Here is an 18744-nt window from a genome sequence, read left to right on the forward strand (position 1 = left end):
CCCCTTCCAATGAAAAAGGTAGCACTTGCAGCAGGTTTTTGATCCCAGCCTCATGATGAAAGAATTCCAAGAAAAGATGTTGATTTGTTTCTGGTTTTTTGGTAAGATGCCATCTTTAACAGGTAAGAAAAGACTTCTTGTCTTGGGTGTCTACCAACATTGAAGCAGCCATAGCACTTGTAAAAATATTTTATTAGGATGAATATTTTCCTGTCAAAAAATTGATCTGGTTGAAAACTGCATGTCCTTTTATAACAACATGCCTACCCAACAAATTCAGGAATGGAACAACATGTCCATTTCTTTCATTTAAGCCACCATGGGGATGTTTTGGTTTAGATTTGTATTCTAATATCAATTTGTATTCTTTCAAAACTTAGATATTCCCATTATGGAGAAAAACCTGCTTTATAGAATTCTGCAAATAGGGATTAAGTTTAAATCATAAGCAGAGATTTGATACGGTTAAAAAAAAAAAAACTAAAAAAAGATGAAAAAATTATAGCCTATACCTATAAATTCTAGTGCACATCTGCTCTATGACTGCTGTGCAGGAACGCTGGGAATCTGTCTACAAACAATTCACGTAGACAAACATTCTAAAGATACCTTAATCTCTTTGCAATTTATTTCAAATGCCTTTGATACAAGGACTTTGGTTAGGAGAATAGGTAAGTGCACAATTTGGAAACAAGTGTTATTATCAGAACATTACTGAAAATGTCTCAACAACTGACTACAAGAACAGTAAGAAAAGACACAGAAACAGGATTTACAGCTTCCAGCCCAGTCCTGCCTTTACCTCCTACCCATACATAAAGTCCTTGACTACTCTGGCAGAAGACGCTGTACCCCATTTGAGGAGCTTATAGCTTTGAAAATTGAAGCAAAACCTAAGCCTTTTCTGAGAGTCTCTCCTCCTGTCCTTGCAAATTGACCTGAGGTTAGCAAAAGACAAAAATATAAAGGTCCCTTTTTTGCTGCAAGAACAGCAAATCACATGAGAAAAGTAGCAACATGGGATTGTATATTCTCCAGGATTTCTCCATCTAAAACCTGGGTGACTAACTTTCCACATTGCTGCTTCCAAACACTTTGCCAAGCTCCATTGCAATGACGAATTCTGTCATGCTTAGAGACAGTAGAAATAATTAATGTTTAGTATCTATTATTTTTAAATGGGACAAATAGAAACCATGTTTAAACCAAAATAAGAGCATACATTAAAGTGTGCTTGTTTGAATCGCAGGGCTTTAGTTAAAATGATGCAGAGCTTTGCTAAGCTCTGAGAATATAAGGGAGATACAGAAGATCTTAAAAGTGGACAGATGTATTTAGCAATTTTAAAAAATAATATTACAATAAATTAAACAAGGACGTCCCTTCACAAAAACATTGAAACATACACCTTAGAGTCTAGATGTTCATTGTAGATATGAGAATTCCTCTTTTATCTCTAGGCAGTCATGTCTATCTCTGCAACAATGAGCACAATAACCCTGCTTATGAAGTGGATTCATATTCTTCATGCTTTTTATTAAGCCACCCATGTATCTGAATACTTAAGCAAGCATGTCTATAAACAAACAGTGACTATTATATCTTCTCTTCTTATTATATCTTCTTTTCCCTGAGATATTTCTACACCCGTACAATGTTGCTCCTTAAGTTACTCACCACCTGAAGCCTAAAACAATTCAGTGCTTCTGTGAAGCTGATGAAAAACAGGTTATAATTCTCTTTAAGAACAGAGGATGAAAAAATAATCCCAAACTTGTCAGCTGTGGATTGATCCAAATATCAGAAATTTAAGGACACTGAAAAAAAGAAACTGTTATTCAGACACCCATAGACTGTTTTGTTAGGAAAAAAAATAGTTTACTATTGGCATAGGATAACCCACACCTAGGGATTTGAATTTGTCAGAGGCACTGATCATTTGCTTTGGACAGCAACGAGAGTCCCAGTGATTGGAGTCTGTTGCAAGTGACATTTCCACCTGGGTCAGGCAAGACTCCCCAAACCGTGGTTCTGCAGATTCCTTCAATACAGCTGCTCCATGGCCCCTAGATGATCCCTCCAGTACATGAATGATCCATTGCTATTGTCTCAAACTTCATGGAAAATACCCCCTACCCATTTTACCTACCTAAAAATACTGTACTTCATGACCACTTCTGCATCTGTAGAAACAGCTTCTACTGATTCACAAGCATCTTATCAATGCACAGTTTGGTCTGTTTTGCAGCAGGAACCACCTGGGTATCACTGGGACACCCAGATTCTTCACTCAGCATGTTAATAATTGTATTTAAGCAAAGAAACTGTTCTAAACACTAGGGAAAATCTTCAGGGAAATCTGAAATGTCCACATGGAAAGCTCCAAATACTTGGTGAAGTATACGCCCAGTATAAGCCAAATACTTAGCTGTGGAGACATCTAGTAGTTCAGTCAATGACTGAGTTTCAAATCAGTTCAGTGTCCCACAGCAGTGCATTATCTCCTCTGCACAGATGACTAACCAAGGAGCTCCGGGACCACCCAGGCTGTTAAAAGACTGAAGTGCAGGCATGCACACAGGTTGCAACCCTTTTACCTGGCTACAATTAGAACAAACTTGACTTTTCTTATTTATAACTTGCATCCCACAGCCCTTGCAACAGAACAATCACTGACAATACCAGACAGCTACAGTTAAACCCATTACATGGATGTCCTGGGAAATCCATGTTTTCCAGAGAATTCATCCCATCCACTAGAGACCACCACAGTCAGCAGCTCATTTGCAACACCATTTTACAGAGGAGAAAGCAGGAACCTGTGTTGCAAAGCAGAAAATTTGTTCTCACAGCTTAATGGTGAAATTACCACATGAGATCCCTTAGAGCTCAACTCTCCTAAATATAAAGTTGTACTCAACAGAGCATGGGGCACTGAAGAAAAGCCAGTATCCTGCCCTAGTAAGTAAATGGCAATATGCTCATGTCGCAAAATTCTGCTTAAAATAAAGACAATATTTCCCAAAAGAGCCATAGATATGAATATCTCTCAGCCAGCAGTGGATTTTTTGAGCTGAGAAAAATAAGCCTTACATTTATGAATGGTTGCTATTTAAAGGAAAGGCAACATATGGCAAATTTTATTTCAGGATTAGAGTGTTAAGACGGGTTACAGTAGCACCTACAGTGCCTGACTGCTAACATGACTAAGGACAGCCATATGACAAAGCAAGAGAACTGTGTCAGTCCTCATTGCTTTTTCCAGTACTTCATATAAATGTACTGGAAAGGTCAAAAAGAGACTATATTTGGATTTCGCTTATCCTGCTATTCCAGTTTCAGCTCATGAACTAGATTGAAGGAGACTTGTGATACAGTAGATATTTAAAACATGGGATAAACACGGTAAGGCACTCAGCCACTTGGATAATGTAAAAGGAGTTCTGCCAGAGTCAATACCTCCCTATATCAGCTCCTGAGAGGCAAGTACATGTGTCTCATCTGCACCTGCATAAAATGAAGTGATTGCTACTTCACCAACAATTAACTGTACAAATACTGGAGTGATCCCAAAACCCTGAGAATCCACTAAGCCTTTGGAAATCAGGTGGGTTTTTATCCACTGCTGCCAAGATACCATTCTTCTAGTGCAAAAGAAGTTTAAATTCTTAATGTCTGTTCCAGGCAATACTTTCCAACCCCAGAGGGTCAAGCAAAAGATAAGAGACTGCACCAAAAGCAATACAGAGCCTAAGATTTGTAGGCATCAGATTGGAAAAAAAATGAAGATAATGTGTTTTGCCAAAAATTAAGAGAAAAATTATACAAATTATACAAATTATAATCATTTTTCTTCAGATTTAACTACTGCATGAAATAGAAAAATAAACATCCCCAAGCTGTTAGCATAAAAATTGAGTTGTTCTGTCTAGAGACCGAAGCATCTGGTTACCGTACCAGAGGGAACCTGACAAACCTTCCCTTTGACTGGCAGCAGCAGATTCATAACCTGTGCGAGGCACTGGATCTAGATTATTTCAGCTTCCTTTCATTCTCTACAAGCAAGAATACAAAACAAGCAGATTTTCTAGACAGTGATTTATTTGCCAAAGATCTGAACTTTATTTAATGCTTTCAGTAACAACTCAGCAATCTACAGCCCACCATTTATCTGGCTCTGTTTTCCTGAAGTCATATGATTCCTAGTCTGCCATCTTTGATCCTCGCCTTGGATTTGTCCTGCATTAGCAGAGCTGCTAGCATTCCCAGCAAAGAAAATTATTTAATCCGACTGCGCATAGCAACTGAAGTTCCTGCTTGAAGCACAGATTTTGGTACTTAAAAAAGGTAGTAAACAAAAGAGACATTTGGAGAGCAATGGAATTAAACTGTCTTCTGGCTCCCCTGCCAGGGCCTTGCAAGACCTGCTCCCAACTTTGCTGTGCTGTGGGATTTGGGTCTTTTTGTACTGAAAGGATTCTGAGGGACTGATTGTTTAAAACACTACAATTGGCCATGATTCACTCAGTCTAGTTGGCACCACGTCTGGACAGAAATATATTTCAGGCTGAAAAATGGTTCCGCTTCCCTTAGGCTGACAGTTGACGCTTTTTCTACTCCAGTAATTTTTTCCAGCAGTCACTTTTGCAGCAACAATTCCCAAGATTTTCCTTCTAACATAACCTACACTGTGGTGAAGAGTGGGCCATGATCTTTTTTAGGCATATAATGAAACAGTAAAAGACTTTTCTGCAGTTTGTTTTTGTGAGTCCATTTGCTTTTGATTACAAAGCTGTGGAAGTCATCACTTTAATCCAAATAATTTTCCAGATACTTACGCCTAAATGATGCTTTCTATAATAAATTGCCATATTTTATGTAAACAGTACAAGCTTTATGTGCTGCTCTAAAAGTTCATCTGTTTAATCTGGCCCTGTCAAGGGCCCAGGCATTTTGAATCAAGGCACGAGCTATATTCTCTTGCTGTTTTCAACATTGTGGACAAAAGCCACTTGCGTTTTCCTGAATAAGTATTGCCTTATTTCCAACACTGTAGGAAACCCTTGTATTTTTTAACAGAGACAGAGGCTAAAATTACTAACTAAGCATTCGCTTATGTTTTGGTCCCCATAACAAGACTGACTGCAAAAGCAGCATGCCCTTCTCGCTGCACCAGTGCTTACACCAGCAGGACTGTCATAAATTGTAATGGATGGCTTGTGTGTGTTGTACAGCTCTCTTTTTGATAGTTCCAGGCATATTTATCTCAGCTTGCAATTTACTCATGTCAGGCTGTATCCCAGCAGTACATAGTCTGTCTCTTCAAAATGCTGTTTTGCTTCCAGAGAACTGGCAATTTTCCACCTTCAGTTTTTATCCAAGCTCCACTGACTTACCTGAAGCCTCTGCGCAGACTTATTATTCTGTCCTTTTTTTGCACCACTCCTGCCTGTACCCCCTCTCCCACTCCTTCTTCTGCCACCATGGGCAATGCAGACACTGACAGGCATTCCCAGGTGTCCTACTCCATGCGCCAGGGATCTGCACAATACTGAATGCGCAGACCATCTGATACATGGGGATAATCTTTTCACGGAAGCCTTGACAAAGGCACCTTATATACAACTCATTATCAAACTTATCTGCCAGGAAGGTGTGAGTCACTTACCTTTCAAAACTAATAGGCAAGTGGCATTTTTTATATTATTTTGTCTTCTTGAGAGACCAGAGAATGTCCTTTCTCTTTCTACCTTTTTTTCTAATGGATGAGTTTAAGCACACAATCTGCCTCTTTTTCACCATCTGGCAAACAAGTCAGATAGCCCAATTAGCTGGATACAGAGAAAGGCCAGAAATGAAGACTAATCCAAATTTCATCTAAATTTCGTTGGAAAGGAAAAATAATATTACAGAGACCCTGTTTTTTTACTTAACTTTGTGAGGAAAATGTCACTAATTATGTTTTATCGGGCAGTAGTGTATCCCAAACAAAACAGCAATTCAGATGGAGAAGTTTGATCTTGAATCTCTGGTTGATTATTCAGGTTTTGTGGTTTGAATTAATTTCATGTGTCTTCTGTATAAGACTTTCTACACAGCCCTTTCTGCCTTCAGCCAAATTGTTATGGAAGGTAAAAGCCACAGCTGTCAAGTAAGTATGATTTAACCACTTCAAGCTAGCAAAGAAGATAGCAGAGAAAGACTCAGTGAAATGGAAAAGCTTTCAAGCATGACCCAAGCCACCACCTGCTCTGAGGGAGCATCCAGCACACAGAAAATATTTGTTTGACCTAATCCTTAATTTTTTTAGGCATCCACCAAACATCCCCCATGTAGCCTAAGTGTTTCATCAGGCTAACAGGTAGAAAGTTTTCTTTCCTGCTATCAGAACTAAATGGAAGCTTATTGTTTTCCACTGTATAAACATAAATCAAGTTAATTTCTCCCTCTCATAAGCAGTAAGAAAGACTGAGCACTTCATCTTGTTATATAGTCCATAACAGAAATAGCTAAGGAGCTATTAGGTAACAAACTCCATTCTCTTAATTTTTCCTATCAGGCCACAGTTTCTTAACACCTTACTATTCTTGTTAGCTTTTTCTCAGTTCCCACCTTAGAAAAAAAAATGAAATTATTTCACAAAGATTTATATTCACATCAGGTTATCATGCTGTGATTAGTCCTTGTAATAAAGCACTGGAAGATGCTTACAGTACCAGGAGCCTGGGTTCAGGCTTCAGAAGTCTCTCTTTAAAGGGCATCTTGCCCAAGGCACCCATATTAAGTGATGTTTCCCTACTCAGTTGCCTCCACCACAAGTGCTGTTTCTCAGTGAGAAGCATGTTAATTTATGGATTCCCAACAGAAGCATATTTCCCATCACCAGCCATAACTGCCACACCTGGTCCACAACAGTTCTGCCATTTGTCCTTCCTTTAGCTTCCTCACTTGTGCATGCAACTGTCCCAGAACAAATGTCCTTTTAAGCTCACCCCTTTCCCTCCCCCATCCCCACAGCTCACCTCAGCTGCTAATGGTCAGCAGAACACAGAGCAATGCTCATGAAGGATCCTTTCCATTAAGTGAGAATAGCAGGAGAGCTGGAGGGAAAAGGAGACAGCAGGTAGCTTCCAGGATACTAAGGGAATGCACGCCATCATCTTCTCTTTATCACAACTCAGAATTACACCACTCTGTGCTGTAAGATTTGCTACTTTGCCCAGCTTGCAGTGGCTCCAGCGAGGTTAAGGCATAGGAAAGAGAGCAAATCCAGAAAGGGAGGGTTGCTTTAAAAGCACACATTTTGCAAATTTTTAATTCATCTGTCCTACACAGGAGTCACTAAGATGCAACCAGCCTTCGAGCCCATTTCTTCCCTTTGCTCCCACTGATTTCAACTTGTTAAATAATTCTTCATGAGGAAAAAGGCGGGAGAGGTCAGTGACTGATCAGAAACAAACCTGAGCCAAAAAAGCACATGCCAGACAGCAAACTCTCTTGCACTGTCTGTCAGATGGACAGTGTGTATCAAGCTGCATTCATTTCCTGTGATCACAATCTTTCTTGCTCCCACATTAAAAACTAAGACACTGACATGCTAGGACACCAAAGAGGCACCAGCAAAATTATTTTCATTTTGCATCCAGAGAATCTCTACACAAAATGGAAATAATATGTCTATATTTCAAGGCAGTCAAAATGCCATCATGGCAGTCTGTCTGTCTATCTATCCAGGCCCATCAATCCTTCTTGTTATTGTTGACCCAAGCAGGTAGCTGACAGGTCACAATCAGCCAGGCAGAGAAAGTTATTATTTTCTGAGGCAGAGAAGACCCGCAGAACATGTTTCTTTTTTGTTCTACAGAGCATCAGATCTTAATACTGCAAGTGTGAAATAGAGTTACTAATGTCCTCTCCTTCCCCTTTTCCCCACACTTTAGGGAGAAGCCCTGCAGATTTAACAAGGAGGTAACTAATCACCTTGCACAGAAATGAAAGGTTTCGGAGGAAGTTATCCCTATCACAACATAAATATGAATAGCTCCACTGAAGACAATGAAATTCCACTGGGATAAAAGCTTTAACCAAGGGTTAAGGATTTTACACAGAATTTGTTCCTTTTAAAAAAATCTTTGGAGTCCTTCCACAGAAGAGATAAAATCCTCTGCTCAGTTAAAAGAGTGGTTACAAAATAACCTTTCATAAAGGTTTCCCATTGAATTTTGAGAACTTTTCCATTAGTACAGAATGATAATATTGTCTCTGGAAAGTGCCTTGTTCCTGCAGTGGTACAGCATCTATACAATGCCTCTTCATCTGAGCTATTAGAGCACACAAAAGTAGTTGGAGTGTGAATCCATTTCATAGAGGCTATGTACCACTTAGAAGAATGAGGACAATAAATTCTGGAACTGCCAGCATTTCTTCCCAATGCAACAAGATACTCATTTAACTTCACAATTTCAACTTAAAACATGACCAAGAAAGACAAATGCTCATCATGCTAAAACAGAGTTGTCTTTGGAATTGAGGCTTTCGCTGCAGAAGCCAGGTAGGGGAATTTCTCAACTTTCAGGGCACAATTGTTTTTAAGCCTTTGTTTAAAACCCTGGGAGAAAGAGGATTCATTATGACAACAGAGTTTGAAAGAAAAATCATTTTAGCAGCACTGTGTTTGACCTCAAGTATGATTTTTGCGTTGCACAGTACAAAAGAAATACACTATTTCTAGCAATGAAGTAGCTCCAACTAGTAAAACAAAAGACATTTTAGACTGAGAAGTATCTGAGGAACTGACTGTCTTTCATAACAAATGAAATGAAAATTCCACTCCATTTACTGTGCTCCCACGGGAGTAATGCACACATCTAAGTTTCAACCAAATGGAAAATGCAATAGCAGCACTTAACTTCATTTTCTTGTATCTGTTCTCAATTTTATGAGGGATATACTTTAAACATCTGTAATAATTATATTGAAATTGTTTTTAAATTAAATGTCACAGAATACAGTTGAGAAAAAACAGCCTTCGGTACATGAATTACACATTGTTTTAAAACAATACATAACAATGATTAACTATCTGCAGGTACATTTAAAGAAAGGACAGTGGAGGAAACTCAGTGGGATAATCCTTTTTCCTCCTTTTGTAAAACAGTTGCACAAGATTGTCCCTAGATTCCCAGTAAAAGATCCCCTCCCCCCAACCCTAGCATCTGAAATCACAAATCCTTTGAAGAAATTCTGTACTACTGGTAACATTGACATTTCAGAAGACTTTCATGATTTTCTACTTGACACTCTGAATACAGTAAAGTATAGTTTACCTCTTTGAAATGATGTTATTAAATGGTTTATTTTTTACAGGAATAAATTGAAGTACATTTTTAAATATATATATATAAAGTGTGACTGTGTGTGTATGTATAAATGTGCATATGCAGGCTTACTTGTGCAATACGAGCACCCTTTTAGGGCTGGACCACTACAAACTCACCAATTCCTCCTCCTCCTCCTCCTCCTCCTCCTCCTTTATTGAGCAGACATTCTGGGAGATGACTTTTTCCTCCTCCTCTGTCTTGAACAGCCAGAGTGATGTGGAGAGATATAGTGCAAGCTACAGCTGAGATTTCAGTTTACCCAAATGGATATGTCAAGCAAAATTAAGATCACTTAGACTTATCAAAGTTTCCACCAAATTCCACTTTTTTTTTTTTTTACATAACTTATGCTAACCTGTGGTTAAATCTGACTATTTCTGCTTCTAACACAGACTCTGCAAAAGAGTCATACAGCTGTTCATATTTAAGCAGGCTCTTGTAACAGAGTACAGCGCTCCAAAGATGTAATTAATGGCCATGTGGAACAGGATGACTCACCATCTCTTAATAAGCCACAAGTGCTACAGGCATGAGCAAAACAGGCAAATCACACAGAGTGGTTATCAACGTGTCCTTCTCACAACCCCAAGTAGGAGTGCATTTGGTGTCTTACAAACCACTGAAAATATGTTTCCAAAGGTTATAGATACTTTGGTGAACTTTACTGGCATTATTTTGTGCATCCTTCTAGCAGTAAGGTATATTTGCTACAAATACATCCATGGCACTCACAGCTCAGGAACAGTTAACCTGTCACTCTAGCTGAGAATCAGGACATCCATAAGTAAAGGGGGTTTAAGCCAAGAAAATTAATGGTTTGTTTGGGGGTTTTCTTTAAGCAGAACTAAAACCAAAGCAGTATAAATAAGCTGATTTGTTACATATACACAAATATGATCATTGTCATTCTATTCACTGGTAAAAGACTGCTGTCCCAAATCATTTCAGGAGCAAACCCAAAATCCCTGGTTGCCAAACACTGAGTGGACCTGCAAACCTAACACTAGCAACCACTGTGCTAGTGAGTGGATTTCCCTCTGGCATTCTTAAAACCCTTGACTTCTTTCAGTAGTCATCTTTTTCTATCTTTCTCACTTTGATCCTTTCAATATATTCTAACATGGCACTGTTGAACAGCCTTCATACAGGTAAAATAAATTCTAACAAGAGTACTTTTTTTCTTGTTTGTTGTCTTTTTTTTCTTGCACAGCCAGCACAGAATAAATTAATCCTCCATGCACACTTGCTATGAAGCACCACTATATCACTTTCATTTTGACTTCACCTTTTTCGTTCACAGAAGCAAGTGAGCAGAGAATACATTTATACACTTGAACAGAGAAAACTAAACAGTTCAAACATTCTGTTCAATCATCCATATGAAAAAAAGAAAAGCAGTCAAAAACTAACAGTTTCTTCACATCAAGCACCTCACGTTTTTGTTTTTAAAAGTGCTCAAGAGAAAAATCAGAATCAAAAAATTTGTGTCAGATCAAAAGAAGTGGTGATGGACATGAAACAAATTGCAATGCACTTGAAATGTTCACTTCTGAAATTTTTTTTTTTTTTTCAGAACTGCCAACAAACTGAAAAACAATCTGTTCCTTACAATCTATTGTGCTCTTAAATTTTGCTTCACTAGCACATTAAATTGCAAGTGTCTTGATCAATCAAAAGTGACTTCTCAAGGAGTTTTGTTCCCCGATGATAAGCTTACTTTTACTGAGAAGTGGCTAAAGTCCTTTTTATAGCTTTTACATTTGATAAAAATATAAAACTTTTGTTTCACTTTGACTCTAGTTTAGTTCATTTAAAATAGGGCTAACTCCAGCTTATTATTTTTACATAAACTGACATCAGGAAGAATAACAGATTTAATCAGGACAAAATACTGAATACTTACTACAAAACCAAATGAGTCTTCCTGCAGTGGGATGATTCTCTTTTTTATTCATCCCACATCACCACCATGTTTGAATGAATCATCTTTTCTTGATATCTCCTAGTCACAGGTCTGTAGCTGAGAAGCCTAGAAGTCCTTTCTCTTTCCACTCTCAATAAAAATCTGAAATAAAAAATATCTTCCTAGAAACTGTTTAAAAATATTAAGCCTACAACAAAAGACATTTTTTCCAAGAACTTGTCATACATCCCCATTCCTTGGACTGACATGGCTCACATACTTTTTAGGTTTTATGAAAACTTTGGATCCTTGAGGATAAATGCCATCCTCAGCATAAGTGGGTGAGCTCAGTACTGTTGGAGAGTTTTGTAGACCAATGAAAACTCCTGAATCCAAATGTCCTTTTCCAATGAAGTGATTTCTTTGCATATGCTTATAACTCTATTGCTCTGTACTCCCTCTGCACGCAGGAGGAGTTCCCTCAAGGTGACCTTCACCACAGGCAGCGCCCATGGGAAGAGATCTCCAGGCACCAGCAGCACCACGCTACTTGCACGATTGCAAACATCAGGAGGGAAGATGAGGGTCAACATTTCCCTTTATCCACTAGAGAGTACAAGTGCACACGTGCTCACTGGCTGAAGAGCAGACCTGCTAAGCCAAACTTAGGACCCCTTTCCCTGAATCCTCGCTGACCAGATACCAACTTTCATTCACAGGTCACGTGCTCCCTGCACACCACTAAAGCCAAGCTGGTCAAGGTAGCTTGGAGCAAGGGAAAGGAGGAACAGGTCTTGCTGGGCATTGTCCCCACATCTTGGCATCTATCATGTTCGCAAAGCATGGAAGCAATGCTGAAGCAGATCCCAGTAGTCAGGTATAGATTCAGATTCACAGGGACTCTCAAAATTGCTTTTCTTTTTTTTTTTTTTTTTTTTTTTTTTTTTTTTTATTTCCTCTGGGTATAACAGGTTACAATTAAGCCAATAGGTATTTTACCTTCACTGATATTCTCAGTGGAAGGTTCTTTTATATCAAGAGATCACTTTGTATTCTCAAAAATTAACAATCTGTCTAATCATACTCTAGGGCTTTACAAATCCTTCATGCATACGATTTGTCATTAACCATTAATGTCACTACCATCGGCATGCTGAAGCTCTGAAGAACTATACCAGGAATAGATACAATAAGAAACAATATAACTGCAACAGGAGGAAATCCCCAGACTCACCAACTTGGAGCAGCTCTGGAGGCAGGGCTTCAGGTTCCTCGTTTTGCCATCACAGAGCTACACAGAGGACTATTACCGTGGTTAAACCAATGACAAAAAAAACCATGAAATTTCAATCCCACCAGGGAAACAGAGGCCTTATTTTTCTAAGGGCTCATTTTACACTCTCATAAGAGTCTGAAAACTTCAATCACTAAAACATGAACAAGTCTAAAATAAACTAAATACGGTGTTATATATTACCTCTTTTCAGACTGCCTTGTGTTTAAGTCAGATGGCTCCGAAATATTTCCTCTTTTTATTGGATGAAGACTACAAAAGTTCCCCTGATGTATCAAGGGATATTTTAGTCTCAAATTAGTGGAGTATTGGAAGTAAAGAAAAGGCTATGTTGTGCAATGGTATGTTTAGAACAGAGCTATTGAAAAAATTAGTGTTCTTACAGAGTTATTACTTTTCAACGTCAAAAAGAACTTGACCAAATGTTTTTGATAGAGTACTGTCCACAGAGACAAAAGGCTGAATCCTTCATCTGATTATCACTGGGATTTTGATATGCAAATCTAGTTTAATCCCAGAACTACTGAATTATTTGAAGGTTTGATTTAATACAGTATATTTAATAATATACGTATAATAAAATACTGTATATTTAATAATATAATATACATTATATTCTTGAAGCCTACAGGGCTATGTCAAGTCCAGACTTGCTTTGCACAAGGGAAAAGTTATGCTTGTACAGCACAAAGGATGTGTAAGTTCCTGTCATTTTCCATCTCTCTGCCCCAGACCCACAGATATCCTTTGTTCCTTCTCTATGGACTTAAACCAGCTACTAATCAGAGATAATTTCCTGTGGAAGATGATGTTAGAAAGACATCAATTCATGCAAAGCCTAAAATCCCAATCCAAAATGATCACTAGCAATTGAATGGGTTCCAGAAGAGCCTGGAGAATATGCCACCACAAACATGTATAGCATCTGACTCTCCAATATAAATGTGTGCACCTGCTATAAGAACAGGACAGGAATTGCCACATTTAAATATTTAATAAAATACTACTCTAATCAATGTCCCAACATCCTACACATAGGAAGTCTTCCCTCATTTCTATGGTGATGAACTTATACCATGAAACTGGAAACCTAATTACACTTGCTTGTCACTGTGACCACAGAATATAATTATAGCTATCACCAGCGAAAATAATTGGACAGCTGTTCTTAAAAAAAAGTCTTCTTACTTGACTGGAGATGCTTTGATAGGAAGGAACTCAGAAATTTAACCATTAGCCTAAACACAGAGGAAAAAGGAAAGGAAAGACAGCGTTTGCTTAGAATATTGGGAACATTGCAGAAACATGCATTGAAGAGGGAGTGAAAATACAGAATTTAATTTGTTAATCTAACATCAGCATTGATACTAGAATTTAGATGTTAGTTCAGAGGGAAAGCAATTATAAAGAACCCTTTCTCAGTTGCATTACTGTGTCTGGATGGATAAATCTTAAGAGAACATGAAGTTGGCTGGGGACGGCATGAGACAGTCTAGTGACAACAAAAACCACAAGAGGAAACATGGGTGAAAAGAAAGACAAAAAAAAAAACCCAAACAGAAACAAGAGAAGGTTACTACCCTTCTTGCCTTTTATTCAGCTCCAAAATACTGTCAGCTCTCCACCCCAAAAATGTGTTAGACTGTTTCCTAGCAAAGCACAAGGCCCTGCTGTATAAGCAGCAGGAACAAGGCAACAGCAGAGAGGTAGTAACAGAAGCAGGACAAGGGCCCCCAAGGCAGCCGTAGTGGTTTTAGCACTGGCTGCATCTTCTCACCAAACACAAAGCAATAGGGAAAAGAAAAAAACCCCAAACATTTCTTTTCTTCTTGGCAGATGAATCCTTTAATTCACCACCTGCTGCCCAATTCTAATAGCAGTGTGCAACATCCATGGATGCATTGCAGGAGACCAGTGAGGAGACGATGGAGTCTCTGGCACCAGGAGCTTCTGCTAAGCAAAAAGAAGCAATAAACCCCCCAGTGGTCACCCTCGGTTTGGAAGCAGCCACTGACAATCTTCTACACACTATCCCTGACTCAAAACATCAGATTGTGGCATTGCTGGTGATCCAGGGACAGCAACAGCACTTTTTTGGGAGGCTGGGGAGGGAAAAGCAAAGAGGTGCTAATGGGAGATCAAGGCCTGTTCCTCCTCCTGCTGCTTTGGATATAGGAAGAACAGGGCCAGAATTAGTTTGGTGGGGAGTGGAGAACAACAGCAGCAAGTCAGAGAGTTAGGAAGAGAGAGAACTTGTCTCTTACCTGTCTTCTCAATTCAGACAACTTTTACACCTAAATTTAAAGGTGTACTCTGGTAGAGTCACTCTAAGCATCAAGGTTATATCATATGGCTTAGAGCAGCTCCCAAGCAGGAAACATTCACAGAAAATGGAGATGACCAGAACCACAGGGCAGATGTGACGCAACCTCTCTGGCTGATTCTGTTACTGCCAACAAAAAGGTCCACAAGAGCAGTGCAGAAGAAACCAAAACAGACATATGGCATTGTGCCATGGTTCCTGAAGGCGGACACCTAAAAGCCAATTTCTTATGAAAATAAGAAGAGAATAGCAGAAGAATCAAGCCTGAATACACCACAACACCAAATGTATTAATTGCTTTTGAAAAACTGCATAAAAATTAAAAACAGCAGAGATATTGAATGAACCTTACTCAAGAATTTTGAAATACTTACATATATCACTTCCCTATAAAAATTATCTTCTTATGAAAAATAGGAAATGCAAAACCGCTGTAAAAGGCCTTTATCATTCAAATGTCAAGTCTGCTTTTGATAATTTCTAACACAAGATTAATTTATCTACACAATTATACATTAGCAAATTATATGCAAGTAATGAGAATTGGTAATATTTTCTCTGTGTGCACACTGCACTGAATCTACCTTTAGTCTGCAAAAACATACCCTGCACCTCTGGCAGGTGAGTTATAAACTTGGCTTATAGTTGAGATTTCCCCAAAAGTGCTGTTTGTGATACATTGGAAGAAAAATAATTGTTACATTGAAGCAGCAGCTCTCTTCTTTGCATGAAAGATATAAAATAACGCTATGAACAGCCAGTAAAATAAGGCCCCCTTCTAGTTGGTAAACAATGTAATAAATGTCGGCCCATTTTTCCAGCAAACTCAGCTACAAACAAACTCATTTGGGGGGACACAACAGACAGTGCGTGTTTAAAGAGACAGCTTTCCTGTCAGGATACAGCTGCTACAGTAGGAAGGGTAATTCAACAGTACCACGGTTCTCTTTCAACCAGCCTGTTCCATGCACTGAATGAGACAGTAGGCTTCAGAGTACAAGGTATATGACTACATAATTTTATCACTGCAAACACACAAGTGAGAAAAGTTTTGCAATTTGGGCTAAACTACTTTAAAAACCGTAACTCCTGAAAAATTGGTCTCCTAACCTAAAAAATTTTCCTTTGCTATATGCATTATATTCATATGCTTTCTCACTGTTCTTCTCTACTTTGGACATTAAACCCTCTGCAGAGGATGCGAGATATGGTGATAGGGCATTACTCATCCTCTCCCCTCTTCCCATTAAGCAAGTGGTTTAGTTACACCTGGTCTGTGAGGAAGAGGAAAAAGAGGTATTTTTCTGCCCGTTCAGTGAGTCAAATCAGGTCAGCAAAGGATCCAGGGAGCACTAGGGCTGCTGCAGGAAGGACAAGGGTAAATTGTGCATCCTAGAACTTAGATAGACAACTTAGAATAATGTCATAAACTTAGAATAATGTCATAAACCATCAAAAACCTCCAAAGTGCACCCAGACTAATTTCTGGGGCCTTCCACCAGAGGACTGTGCATGATCCTCAGTGTTGCAGCAGTGTTAAACACACATGCCCCTCCCAAGGGAAGTACCTGGGCATTCCCACCTGAACCTGAACACATATTAAACTTCTGAACTCTGTGGTTCAGGGGCCTCCCTCACCCAAGACAGATCAAGACTGCAACCATCACTTTGACCAACAGACATCAAAATCACAGCCATCAAGTGCTGTCACTCAATCCAACGGGTGGTGATATCTTTCCTCCCCACTAACTACTCGTATCCTTCCTTTCTCTTTCTTTCTTTTCCTTACATATTTTGTTAAGGGACTTTTATATTGTTATACTACTAGAGTATAAAAATGGCTACACACCTCCTTTCCATTGCAACCAAATGGTTCTAAAATAAACCCTAAACACACACACACACGCATATATATATGCAAAACCACTAGTCATTCAGTGTTATTTCATTCTAATCTGCCCACCAAGGGATCTATTAACAACAACCTCAGTTACCCTCGCCTTCAGGAGTGGATTGTATCTTCCTCCCCCCAACGCCTTTACTTTCAAACCTGGGAAAAACTCCTGTTCCCAGGCCAAGCAAGAGACATGGTGCATGCCATGTCACCGGTCTCACTCTGAGAGGCAGACTCCGAGGCATATTCCTACTGCAGAGTCTAGACATAGCCAAGGAAACAGCTGGATTAGAGTAACTGTGCAGTAAAATGCTTCATGAGAGTCTAAGGTCTCTGAAAGCATACAGGACAACAGAAACAGACTGAGAGCAATGCTGTGTCCTTAAGCAGGAAGAAAAACAAAACCAGAATAAATTAATTTCTGATACTAGCTGGCGCATAAAGCTTGCTCTGTCTTATCTCAATAGCTTTTCAAGTCAGGCAAGAGGTAGAACTAAGCAGCAGAATTACAGGAATTTGAGGAGTACTGCACACTACTGGAAAACAAATCATTTTGGAGGAGACACAAAGCAGATAAGAGCAAAACAGACAGAAAGTGTTACAGAGCTCAGAAGCCTATCTCACAAATGCAAAACTGAGTGAGGAAAAGGGATGAGCATGCTTGGGGGAAACCCCATCGTGGCAGACCTGGCAGGTGGATCACTTCCAAGCTCCAACTTTAACATATGACCACACAACTGGAATCTGAGTAACAGAAGCCACAGAATCTGTACTTAAGCTGAAGAAGGACTCCAAAGCGGCATCCAATAAGACCTGGGCATGACAAGGCAAGTCAAACAAGCTTATATCATATCTGGTACAAGAAAGAAAAAGAATGAAGCCTGAGTTATTCCACTAGCTCCATCAGCACACATGGTGTGCTCAGAGAATATGCCAGATTAAAGAAACTTTACACTGGTACAATGGAAGTAGCTTGTGACAAAATTTTAAAGTAAAACAAAAGGTTTTAGTTTATCACAAATGCGTGGACAAGTTCCACCAGCAGCAACATTGACACTGAAAGGGCGGGCAAGAAAAGCTGGGGGGAGTGTGATACACTGATAAGAAGTTCTCCCATATGACAGAGTCTGTCTCTGCAGATGCCTATCATTTCATATATGCTCAAATATATCCAAAAAATATGCTGCCTCTTTCTAATATTAAAGGCAGAGATAAATGAGTAAGAAAGAGGCATGAGGCCACAACAGAGAACAGAGAATTCCAGAATAGAAGAAGTATTTTTTTAAGTACCATATTTATGAGGTAAAGTGAAATCACAAAAAGAAAAGCCAGCAAGAAGTACACTGAGGCATGAGAACAAAACTAGTTCTCTCTGATTTATGCAGCAATTCAAGTTGCTGGTTTTTCAGGCTTGGCCTCTGAGGAAACTCAGTCCCCAGAGCAATAATACATAGATTTGAACCTGTTTTCAAAATCTGAGAAAAAAAAGCAATTAAAATTTAGTTCCACCCTCAACGCACAAGGGATGCAGCTTTTTGGGACAAAGATGGGGAAGGCAGCCATGAACATGCAGATCCATTCCAAGCAGCAACACCTGAAGAATGAGCACACCCCTTAGTAGTAGATACTTTAAAAAACAATGCATGTTCTGGGTGCTCCTAGTAGAAACAAATGTCTTAAATCACTTACAAATAGAGATCTAATAAAATACTATATGACCTGGTATAGTAACATTTTTGGGGTATAAAAGTGTGCTTTAAACAGTTTTCTGCAGTACTACAAATAGCAGAAAACTGCATTTGGATTGCTCAAGGACCAGGCCCTCAATGAAAGTCACAGACTAAAATATTTCTAAACACTGATGTCCTCTGCAGGAGGGTGAGCCAAAGGAGCCTCTTCCTGAATGCCTGCAGCCTTCTTGCCACCTCTCCTCCTCTGTGCATTTAGTAA

General features: G+C 39.1%; 1 long non-coding RNA gene across 16 annotated transcripts in view; it reads right to left on the bottom strand.

The window, feature by feature from the left end:
* The window catches only part of LOC108445840, a 116668-nt gene that overhangs the window by 64301 nt on the left and 33623 nt on the right, over window positions 1-18744 (bottom strand). For 2 of the 16 annotated variants that reach the window (XR_001860842.1, XR_001860837.1), the window contains exon 2: window positions 11284-11445. The exons of 13 other annotated variants lie outside the window; for them this stretch is intronic. This is a non-coding gene — a long non-coding RNA (uncharacterized LOC108445840). Of the gene's footprint in view, window positions 1-7022; window positions 7122-11283; window positions 11446-18744 lie in introns of those variants that run through there. One more of the 16 variants, XR_001860839.1, reaches the window with a different exon arrangement.

The sequence above is a fragment of the Corvus brachyrhynchos genome, unplaced genomic scaffold, assembly GCF_000691975.1.
Source record: "Corvus brachyrhynchos isolate BGI_N302 unplaced genomic scaffold, ASM69197v1 scaffold43, whole genome shotgun sequence".
Lineage (NCBI taxonomy): Eukaryota > Metazoa > Chordata > Aves > Passeriformes > Corvidae > Corvus > Corvus brachyrhynchos.